The sequence below is a fragment of the Callithrix jacchus genome, chromosome X (genome assembly GCF_049354715.1).
Source record: "Callithrix jacchus isolate 240 chromosome X, calJac240_pri, whole genome shotgun sequence".
NCBI lineage: Eukaryota > Metazoa > Chordata > Mammalia > Primates > Cebidae > Callithrix > Callithrix jacchus.
Window position 1 is genome coordinate 86,053,644 of NC_133524.1, and position 11,536 is coordinate 86,065,179.

At 35.4% G+C, this 11,536-nt stretch overlaps 1 non-coding gene across 1 annotated transcript; it reads right to left on the minus strand.

The window, feature by feature from the left end:
* Positions 1-11,036: 11,036 nt before the first annotated feature.
* LOC118150700 (U4 spliceosomal RNA) lies at positions 11,037-11,177 on the minus strand. Its single transcript, XR_004738857.1, has one exon. It is a non-coding gene; the product is annotated as a U4 spliceosomal RNA (small nuclear RNA).
* Between the last annotated feature and the right edge of the window lie 359 nt (positions 11,178-11,536).

Below are 11,536 nucleotides of genomic sequence, written 5' to 3' on the forward strand. Positions count from 1 at the left end.
CCAGCATTTTGGCCACAACCATTCAACAAGTCTCTAGGTAGTTCCAAACCATCCCACATCTTCCTGCATTCTTTTGAGCCCTCCAAACTCTTCCAACCTCTGTTCATTACCCAGTTCCAAAGTTGCTTCCACATTTTCAGGTATCTTTAAAGCAATGTCCCACTCTCCTGATACCAATTCTCTGTATTAGTTCATTTTGCCACTGATATAAATAACTACCTGAGACTGGATAATTTATGAAGAAAAAGTAATTGACTCCAGTTCCACAGCTTTAACAGAAAGTGTGGCCAGGAGGCCACAGAAAACTTACAATCATGACAGAATGTGATGAGGAAGCAAGGACTTTCTTCACTTGGTGGTAGCAGAGAGAGAAAGAGAGAGAGAGAAAGAAAAGAGAGAGGAGAGAGACAGAATAAGAGAGAAGGAAGGGGAAGCATCACAGTTTTAAACCATCAGATCTCATGAGAATGTACTCCCTATCACGAGAACAGCAAGGGAGAATTCCACCCCCCTGATTCAGTTAACACCCACACAACCCCTCCTCCAACACATAGGAATTAAAACTCAAGATGAAATTTGAGTGAGGACAAGCAATTATCAGTGTGGTTTTCACACTGCCCAGCAATATGATTATATTTTCCAGGTCCATACTCTCTTCTACTTACTGTGGACTATTTCACACTTTCTTTTCACCTCAAATCTTCACAATCTCACCACATAGCCACTCTCAGTTAATTCTCTTGCCTCTCATTTCAGTAAGAAATTGGAATAAACCAGGAGAGAATATTCAGCCCCTTCCATCACATCTACCAAACTGATATGCAACTCTTCACAGTTGCCACCAAAGGGACTCATAATTAATTCAATAATATAAACAAGGCAAATTAAGAAATAGGCTTTATTGATAAAAGTTACAAAATGGTGGTCAATGAGAAGAGTAGCAAGAGAAGCATATGACATGCATAATCCTTTCATCATCACTATGCCTCGTGGATAGGCGTAGTGAGATTTAATTCATAAGACATGCAGATTTTTATTCCAGTGTAATGACCCTGCCCACTCTTGTTCTCCAGTTTTATAGGTTACAATAGGAAGAATTCTAAATTACCCCCAATAACCCTCATCCTTCTACATGTCGTTTCTCCTCAAGTATGGGTAAAACCTGTGAATGTGATGAAAGATCCCTCCTGTAATATTATTAATCATAAATTATATAAGATTATTCTGAGTTGGCCTTACCTAAGCAAGTAAGCTCTTCAAAAGCAGAGAGCTTTCTTTGCCTTTCTATTTCATAGAATAAGAAGTCAGAGAAATATTCAAAAGCAGAGAGCTTTCTCTGACTTTCTGTTTCATAGAATAGGAAGTCAGAGAGACATTCTACAACTGACCTGGAAGAAAGCAAGCATCCATTGTTGTGAACTGCCTATGAGTTCCACATGACAAAGAACTGCCAATTGCTTTTAGGAGATGCAAGTGGGCCCGGGACACAAATAACAGAAACATGGGGCTACAGTTTTATAATCACAAAGGGGTAAGTTTGGCCAGCAAATAATGAGCTAGAAAGAGGACATCGAGTTCCAAATAAGAACCAGACCCTGAAAAACAGCTTGATTTCGGCCTAGAAAGACCCTGACCAGAGAATCCAGTCATGCCATGCTCTTATTTCTGACCAACCGAAACTGAAATAATATACTGCCATTGCTTTAATCCACTAAGTCTGTGCCCATTTTATTATGCAGCAATGGAAAACTAATACAGATGTGGGTACATAGAAATGAACTACTGCCATAGCAAACATGTGTAAATGTGAAAGTGGCTTTGAAATATGAAAATGGAGAAAGCTAGTAAAATTTTCAGGAGCCCAGAAGAAAAAAGTCTAGATTAACCTAAACACTCTTTTAATATAATTATGATATTAAAGACACAAGAGAAAATATGAGCATACTTTTAGAAACTGGAGGAAGGTAGATGATTGTTATATAGCAGCAAAATGCTTAGCAAAATTGTGTCCTGCAGTTATGTGGAAAACAGAACTTGTAAGTGATGAATGCAGATATATAGTGTATTAGGCCATACTTGCATTGCTATAAATACCTGAGACTCGGTAATTAATGAAAAAAAAAAAGATTTAATTGGCTCACAGTTCTGCAAGCTATATAGAAAGCACAGCAGCATCTGCTTCTGGGGAGGCTTCAGGAAACGTACAATCATGGCTGAAGATGAAGGTGGAACAGGCACATCACATAGTGAAAGCGGGAGCAAGAAAGAAATGGGGGAGACAGCATACACTTTTAAGCCACTAGATGGTGTGAGAAAACACTCACTACTATCATAAGGGTAGCACCAAGAGTATGGCAGTAAACCATTCATGTAAAATCCACCCCCATAATACAGTAACTTCCCACCATGCTTCATTTCTAACATTACAGATTACATTTCAACATTTGGGTGGGAACACACATCTAAACTGCATCTTATAGCTAAGGGAATTTCTGAGAATAGTTGTGAAGGTGCTACCTAGTTTATTTTGGTTGCTTACAATAAATATCAGAAAAGAAAGAGAGAAATGGAAGAAATGTTACACAAAGAATAAAACAGTATCTATTGATATTTAAAACTCTTAAATACTAAATTTTAAATATTTAAAATTTAGCCTCTCAAGATGGCAAAAGATCCTAAAACCAAAACATGGCTGCTGAAAGTGTGGCATAAAGGAATGCTGAATCTCTACAATTTTTTACTAAAGCCTCAGGAAGATTAAAAGATAAAAATAATCAGTCCCATAAAAGCCTCTTGAAACAGTGTATGATTATGAGTTGGTGCCTCTCTTAATCACACCAGAGGTCCTCTAGAAAGCTTAAGAAGATTGTGTCTCAATCATTTGAGCAGATTCTAAAAATATACAATAAATTATCTCAGAAAGATATGTGGACCAGGCTTTAAAATTTTTTTTTCTATTGGAGTGAAACCCAGAGCAATTCCTGTAAGACCCACATGGTTTTTTAGTATAATATATCATCAGAAACACAACCAGCCATATCTGAAAGGGACAAAAAGAGTACAAAATAAAAGAAAGCTGTCAGACCCTCAAAATTCTACTGTCAAGGAGCAGGTTAATAAAACCACTTGATACAAAAATATACCAAATTTCATAAATGAAGAGTGAGTCAGCGGGTAGAATCAAGAGCCCAGAAAAATCCAGTGCCCCCGTGATTCTATGCAAGACCTCAGAACCTAGGTTCAAGGAAATTATTTCCAGGTCCTAAAACCTAATCAAGAATAATCCAGCATCTGCCTGGTTAGATTTCCAACTGCTTGGACCCATGGCTCCTTTTTACCTTCCCTTTTTCCCCTTTTTGAATCAATTTCTAAAACTATTTTCCTATGCTTGTCCCACCATTGTATGTTGGAAGTAGTGAGGAAAAACATCTTGTCTCTTCTCTTTTCTTGGTCCTCATGTAGAGATGATTTTTATGCCCAGGAGCTTCATTTTGACTTGAGCACCTGAATTACATGATGAGATTTTGAACTTTGAGCTAAGATAATCTATGTGAAATTTTTCATCTTGAGCTAATATGCTAACATTTAGATGCAGATGAGGAAATTTTGAACTGGAGTTCATATCGGGGAAAAAAAGTTGAGACCCTTAGTATGAAGCAAACATATTTTGCATGTGGGAGAGAACTGTATCATGGAAACCAGAATCCATACTGTTGCAGGTAGAATTATCTAGGTCCCCAGATGTCAGTCTTGTGATTCTCTTATATGATCTGGAAAAAAGGATTTTACAGATGTAATTAAGTTTACTAACCAGTTGACCTCAAGAAAGATCTGAGTGGGCTTAACCTAATTGAATGAATCCTTTAAAAGCAGAGGGCTTTCTGGCCAATTTCAACAGAATAGGGGAGGAGCATGTCAGAAAGATTAGGAGAAGCCTGAGAAAGATTCAACTCAAGAGCGATATCTTTAGCTAGCACTAAAGATGGAGAAGGTTACACAGAAAGGATCAGAGAGCTAAATGTAGCTTCCAGGTGATGGCCAGCACGGAAACAAGGACCTCAGCTGAAAGAAACCTCAATAAGCTTAGAAGTGAATTTTCCCCTAGAGTCTCCAAATAAGAACCTCGTTCTACTGACATCTTTATGTTCACCTTGTGAAATCCTAAGGAAATAATCTATCTGAGCCGACCCAGACTTTCATCCTACAAAAATAAGTATGAGTTAATATATATGCTATTGTTTTAACCAGCCAAGTCAGTGGTAACTTGTTAAGCAGCACCAAACATGAGAGGCACTTTATCTATGAAAGTGTAATCAGACTATTGAGTATCAAGACGTCTAGGCTTAGGTGACAATAGTTTGAAAGAGGTATCTTCCAAAAATAGTTTGAAAGAGGTATCCTTCAAATTTGATAAGGGAACTGCCTGGTATCTACATCTTTGCCAAGATATAGCCCCTTCTTCTTGAGTGGAAAAGGAAGTTTTAGTCACCTATGAATTGAGTTCAAATGCAGACCATCCCGCTGGGAGATGAAGTTGATCACCAGAACCAGCTTTTTCGTTGCCCAGGCAACCCATATTGCATTCTTAGGGTAATTTTCACACATTCCTTCATGTCTCACCACATCTAACTGCATCTATTCTAATATACTCTACCTTTCCTTACATTACTATATGCAATTATTTTGTTCTCCTAAGACCAGCTACTCCACTTGTGCACACTAACCCATGTAACCTAAACTACTCAAGCATGCCACTCTAGCAATATTCCCAATTTCCTTAATTATCAAAACTTTCCTCTCTACTGGATTATTCTTATCCACATGCAAACATCCTGTGAGTTCTATAATCTTAAAAAATACAGTAGTGTTCCCCTTTTATGTAGGGATACATTCCACGATTCCCAGTGAATGCCTGAAACCACCACCAACACTGATCCTTATGTATAGTATGTTTTTTTCCTATACATAATACATACCAATGATACAGTTTAATTTTATAAATTAAGCACGGTAAGAGATTAACACCAATAACTCATAATAAAATAGAACAGTTTTACCTATGTGAATATCCCTGTTCTTGCACTTCTAGGCTATTATAAAGTATAATAAGGGTTACTTGAACATAAGCACTGAAATACCAGTCAATCGAATAATGGAGATGACTACTAAATGACTAATGGATGGCTACCATAGGCAGCAGAGAGTAACTGGACAAAGTGGTAATCCACATTCTGAGCATGATAGAGCAGGATGGCACAAGGTTTCCTCATGCTACTTAGCAAAGTATGCAATTTAAAAATTATGAGCTATTTCTTTCTGGATTTTTCCAGTTAGTGTTTCTGGACCATAGTTGACTATAGGTAACTGAAACCACGGAAAGCAAAACCACAGATAAGGGGGGGGGGGATCTACTGCAAAATGAAATGAAATAAAGCTTTTTTTAATCTCACATATTTCTATAGCTACTACGTGTTTCTTTATCTACCTTGTACATGGAACACTCCCTGAACAAATAGTTGATATCTTGCTTGCTACTAATGAGCTACACGTTTCGTTGGACTCATTTCAATAAAAATTTTGCCTCCTCCACTCTTTTCAAGACTATCAATGACTTCTACAATGTTAAATTCAATGGCAACTTTCAGTCTATCTTACTTGACCAATCAGTAGCATCTAACACGGATGATGAAGTGTTCTTCTCCTATCTCATAACCACTTCTTTTCAGCCACATTGATGGCTCTTCCTTATCTACACAACATCCAAATATTGCAATATTTCTGTATTATCGTTTTCTTCTTCCTAGAGCAGATCCTGGTTAAATATCAATAAGAACACAGGGAAATAAAGCATGGAAAGAAAAAAAAACTAATGTAGCGTGAGTTATCAAGAAAGTTTTTATTGTATCTTAGAGGAAGCTTATCCCACTAGGCATGATGAGAGACAGTGTAGAACACACACCATATTGTTGTCCCACGTAAGTGGTTAACGAAAAAAGGTATTTATCAACTCTTATCATGGATTGGAAAGAGCTCCTGAGTGAATTCTCAGTTTTCTGTGTGTAAGGACAGATTACAGTTTCGTATCCAGAGATAATCTTTAAAGGAAAGATACATAGTTGCTGACTATTGGAAATTGCATTGGTATATACAAAAATTATAAATGTCAAGGGGATGTGGATAGGGCACTGAGACTATGAGCTATTCTTGAGATACAGTCTTAGGATCCTTTCTATTTTGTCACTACCTAGTCCTCTGTGGCCCTAACCAGTCTCATGGATGCAAATATATTCTGCATACTCTTGACTCCTAAACTTATATCTCTAGCATGGACTTCTCTCTTTACCTTCAGACTCACATATCCACCAACTTCTTTGACATCTCTAGTTGAATGTATAATCTTCATGTCAAATTAATATATGAATGAAAACTTACACTGTTTCTCTCCAAAATTATTCCTTCTTCTTTCTTCTGTACATCACTAATACTGTACCATGAACTACACAATTGCTCAGAACTACCCAATAATCCTGGCATTATTTTTGATTTTTTTAATTTACACCCCAATTTGGTAATCTCCTAAATAATTTGAGCTTCAAAATGGTCTATGTCTGCTTTTGCCCCATGCTCCAAGTCTATTCTTGATACTGGAGCCAGAATTGTCTTCTAAAAATATAGGTCAAATCATGTCATTTTTATCCTCAAGATTCTCCGGTGGTTCTCTATCTCACTCAGAGGGAAAAAAAAAAAATTTACATTAATTTTAATATCTTACATTAAGTTGATTGCCCTAATGTTACTACCATTTACTGGATACAAATTCAAATGTGTTTGAGACCATAGTTTATGCGGTTAACCCTTATCCAATCATGCTTCCAAAAGCTATGTTTTCTTCCTTAGGCTTACTCAAACATATTATGTTCTGTATACATTCTAGCAGTAATTGTTATCCAACTTTACTTACATTAATTTCAGTATAAATTATTGTTGTTTTACATTTATACTTTTAGATATCAGATAATGATAGTCATGTAAATATAGGAATTCTTAGAAACCTAGTAGTTCAACACTTAGTTTTCAGAGGAAGACATTGGCATCCAGAAAAAAACAAGTAACTTCCTGGAGTTGATAGTAAGCCTGCACTTAGAAACCTGGCTTCTTCACGTATTTTTTTTGCTCTTCTTTTTACTGTCGCCTACCAAGTCAATGATGCTATAAGAGCAAAAAAGAAAATAGAAAACAAGCAAAAACTGAGTCTCAAAAACCCTGTTTTTGATTCCTTGCTTTTAAACAAAGATGGGTCTTGCAATGTTGCCCACGTTGATCTCAAATGCCTGGCCTCAAGCAATCTGCCCACCTTGACCTCCCAAAGTGCTGGGATGACAGGAGCCACTGCACCTAGACAAAACTCTATTTTATTTGTTTTATCTTATTGTTAATTGACAAATAATCAAACACATGTGTAGGGTCCAGTGTGATGTTTTGATACATGTAACCACTCTGTAATTATCAAATCAGGGTATTTAGCATATTTATTACCTTTAATATTTATCATTTCTTTGTGGTGAGAACATTCACAATATTCTCTTTTGGCTATTTTGAAATATGAAATAATGTTAACTATAGTAACCCTACTAGGCAATGGAGCACCAGAACTTATTAATAACTTCTTATCTGGCCGGGCATGGTGGCTCATGCCTATAATCCCAGCACTTTGGAAGGCTCAGGCAGGCAGATAGCCTGAGGTCAGGGGTTCGAGACCAGTTTTGCCAATATGGTGATATCCCCACTCTACTAAAAATACAAAAACTAACTGGATGTGGTGGCACACCCCTGTAATCTCAGCTGCTCAAGAGACTGAAGCACAAGAACACATGAACCCGGGAGACATAGGTTGCAGTCAGCCCACTCCAACCTGGGCAACACAGAAAGATTCTGTTAAAAAAAAAAATGGTCATACTAATTTATATTGCCACCAACAATAAAGGTTCTCACTTTTCTGAATCTATGCCAGAGTTTTTTTCTTTTTTTATAATGGCTATTCTAATTGGGGTGAGGTGACATTTTACTGGGAATTTGATTTTTATTTCCCTGATAATTAGTGATTCAAAAACCCCGTGTTGAGCCTTGCAATTGGGAATTTACTGAAAATAGAGCTAAAATAGCTAATAACTCACAGTCAGAAGAAAATAAATGATTTTGTAGAGACAGAGTCTAGGTATAGATGAAAAATTTATGCCACGTTTAAATTGCTTGATGTTCCATACCATATAGGATTAGAAGGTGTAACACAAGATAATTATATCTAAGGTTGATACTGAAAGAAGAAACTAGCTATATTATCTACTATTTTGACTGTGTCCAGTAAATTGTAAGAGGTTGAGACATGACCTATAGTATTCTTGGATCTATGTCACAACAAATCATGTTTAATGTGATTCTTAATACACCATCTATTTTTTCTTCAAAAGGTGATTTCCATAGAATCACCCTCATAATTGTATCTCTATCCAGTCAACATGTGAACTTTAGAAAGCAATCACACATTATTGCTGATGCTTTTATTTCTATCAAAAGATTTTCTACAAAAACAAAAGCAGTAAATAATTTAACAGTTGGAGAAACTAAAACAGATTTTCAGCAAAAGCTCTCCTTTGCCTAACCCTTTGATGTGGAGAAGAACAGAGATAAGATGAGAATTTAGTCAGTGTAACTTCCTCAATAAATCTACCTCTATTCAGCAGTATGAAATGTTTTTTGAAATCCTCTAAACAATGCAGTCAGAAATAAATGAAAGGAGAAAAGCATAAAGCAGCAAGAAACTAGAGTAACTGTCCCAATGAAGGTACCCTAGAGGGAAAATAATTTGATTTTTCACAAACATACCCTGCACAGAAGATGAATACAAAACTACCTGCTTCTATTGTATTTCTGCCTGCTAGGGTGGTTTAATGCTCTGCATACTTCATAGCTATTGGTCTTAAGAAAGAAACCTGCATGAAATATAGTGCAGTTCGGGGTTTATATCCAGTGATACTCTGAATATATCAGAAGGTAGAGACAGGGATATAATAAAGAAAATTTAAAGTCCAGCAGGTGCTTGATGGTCTTTATGTAGTTAGCATCCTAATTTAGAAATTAATTGGAAGATTGAGCAGGAAATGTTCATTGCCAGTTTTGTCATTTATTTGTTTGCATTTTTCCTCTGCATGAGTACTTAATAAAGATGAATAACTCTTAAATATGAAATTATGGTAACAAATGGATACCACATAGTATTACTAAAAAGAGTAAAATCTGAATTGTTTTCCCCTTCAGAACTTAATAGTATCCTCTTTTTAATAGGCAGAAACAAAAGAAAATGAACAAAACCAAGTCTCTGGGTGCTTTTTATATGGATAATTTAAAGGTTTTATGTAGGCTTTGCAGTAGGTATTTCTGAACATTTCATTTTTTTTTTTTTAACCTCCTTTCTTACAGTTTGATTTATGGCAGAGATCTCAGCAGCCACGGTGGAAGCCAAAGGAAAAATAAAATAATATCATCAAATGGTGGGAGAAAAATAACTTTGAATCTAAAATTGAGTACCCCAAAAGTTATCTTTCAATAACGACAAATATACTTTCATATGAATAAGAACTGCAAAAGCTTACCACCAGTAAACCTTTCACTAAAGCAAGTTTTGAAGAATGTAATTTGAGGAAGGGAAATGACAGTAAAATTATTGATTATAAAAGGGAAAAATAAAGAAGATTGCTAGTAGATTATGCGTAGATTAATCAAAAATTTTAACATAAAAGAATTATTTTGTGATTTATTTTAAAGTTTGTTTTGAAGTGGATGATTTGTTTTATAGGTGTTATAAGACTTTTCCATGAGTGAGGCAGAAAGTCAAGTTTATAATTTGTTAAGAATGCATGATAACACTCCAAGAGTAACCATTAAAATAACAGACATTTGAACAATATAAAAAGGTAAGGTATCCAGCGGAATGTATTATTGGCACAAATATCAATTAACAGAAGCTCAATGACAAAGTATGTTTTTAAACATGCATTTAGAAATTATACATACATTTCTATGGTACTCATAAATCAAAGAAGTCATAATGAAATATTAAAAATATTTATATCTAAATGAGAATGATGATGTAAATAAAAATAGAAGGGGTGTGTCATCAGTTGTATATAAAGCAAAACTATGGGCTATAAAGGCTTATATAATAGAACAGGAATCAGTAATATTTCTGTAAAGTGCTAAATAGTAAATATTTTTGACTCTGTAGGCTGAAAGATATCTGTCATAGTTCTTCAACTCTGCCGTAACTTAAGAAGCCGTATATATTATGTAAAGATGCGAAGATTTCTGTCCCAATAAAATTTTATGAACATTGAAATTTTGATTTCACATAATTCTCATGTGTTCCAAATGTTATTCCTCTTTGATTTTCATCCCTTTTATAAAATAAAAGTCATTCTTAGATCACAAGCCATAGTAATAAAGATGGTGAGCTAGATTTGGCTCGTGACCTGTAGAACCTTGTTATAGGAAAAATAACTAAAAATTAATGGGCTAAGCATTTAAGAATTTAAGGGAAAAATACCTCAGCTAAAATAATTTTAATGAATACATTTCTACTTGTCAAAATAGAATCATCTTGTGCAACTTTTAAAAATCTTGTTTGAAGTGTAGTTAAAGGCTCCATTTCTATTCTCCATACCCTTTACCTTCTCTTTCCTGCTTTATGTTATGTCTTAAGAGACAAGGTCTTGCTGTGTTGCCCAAGCTGATCTGAAACACCTGGGCTCAAGCAGTCCTCTCGCCTCAGCCTTCCAAAGTGCTGGGATTATAGACGTAAGCTTCTACACTGAAGCCTCTTTCCGATTTCAAATATTTTGTTCTCAGCAATAGCCAGGGTGAATATCTCAGTACAGTATTGTGCCTCCATTTGTTAATTATTTCTTTTACTCTTTTGAGTAGAGAAAATAATCTATTGAGAATTTTATTTTGGTCACTTTTTTTTAAATATATATAATCGGCCTCCATAGAGACTGTCAAAAATTGCCAGTGCCGACTGTATTGCAAGTCGTCATGGCGGGGTATTGGGAAAAGTTTTCAATTAGCAATAATCGCACCTTAGATAAACTTCATTGGCTACGACACTGCCACTGCGCCAAGCTGATCACTGTATTTTTAATTGCACTCACTCTGTATTGCTTCCATTTCTTATTTGAAGTCATTTCTACTTTGTTTTAAGCATGGCTATGACTGGATTTTAAAATTTTTTTTTAATTTATGTGGTTATTCAGTACGTGCATATATTTATGGGGAACATGAGTTGTTTTGATACAGGCATGCAATGTGAAATAAGTACATCATGGAGGACAGGGTATCCATGTCAAGTATTTATCCTTTGAGTTACACAAAAATCCAATTACATTCTTTAATTTATTTCAAAATATACAATTGTTATTGTTGACTATAGTCACCCTGTTGTGCAATCAATAGAAGGTCTTATTTATTATTTCTATTTTTTCTA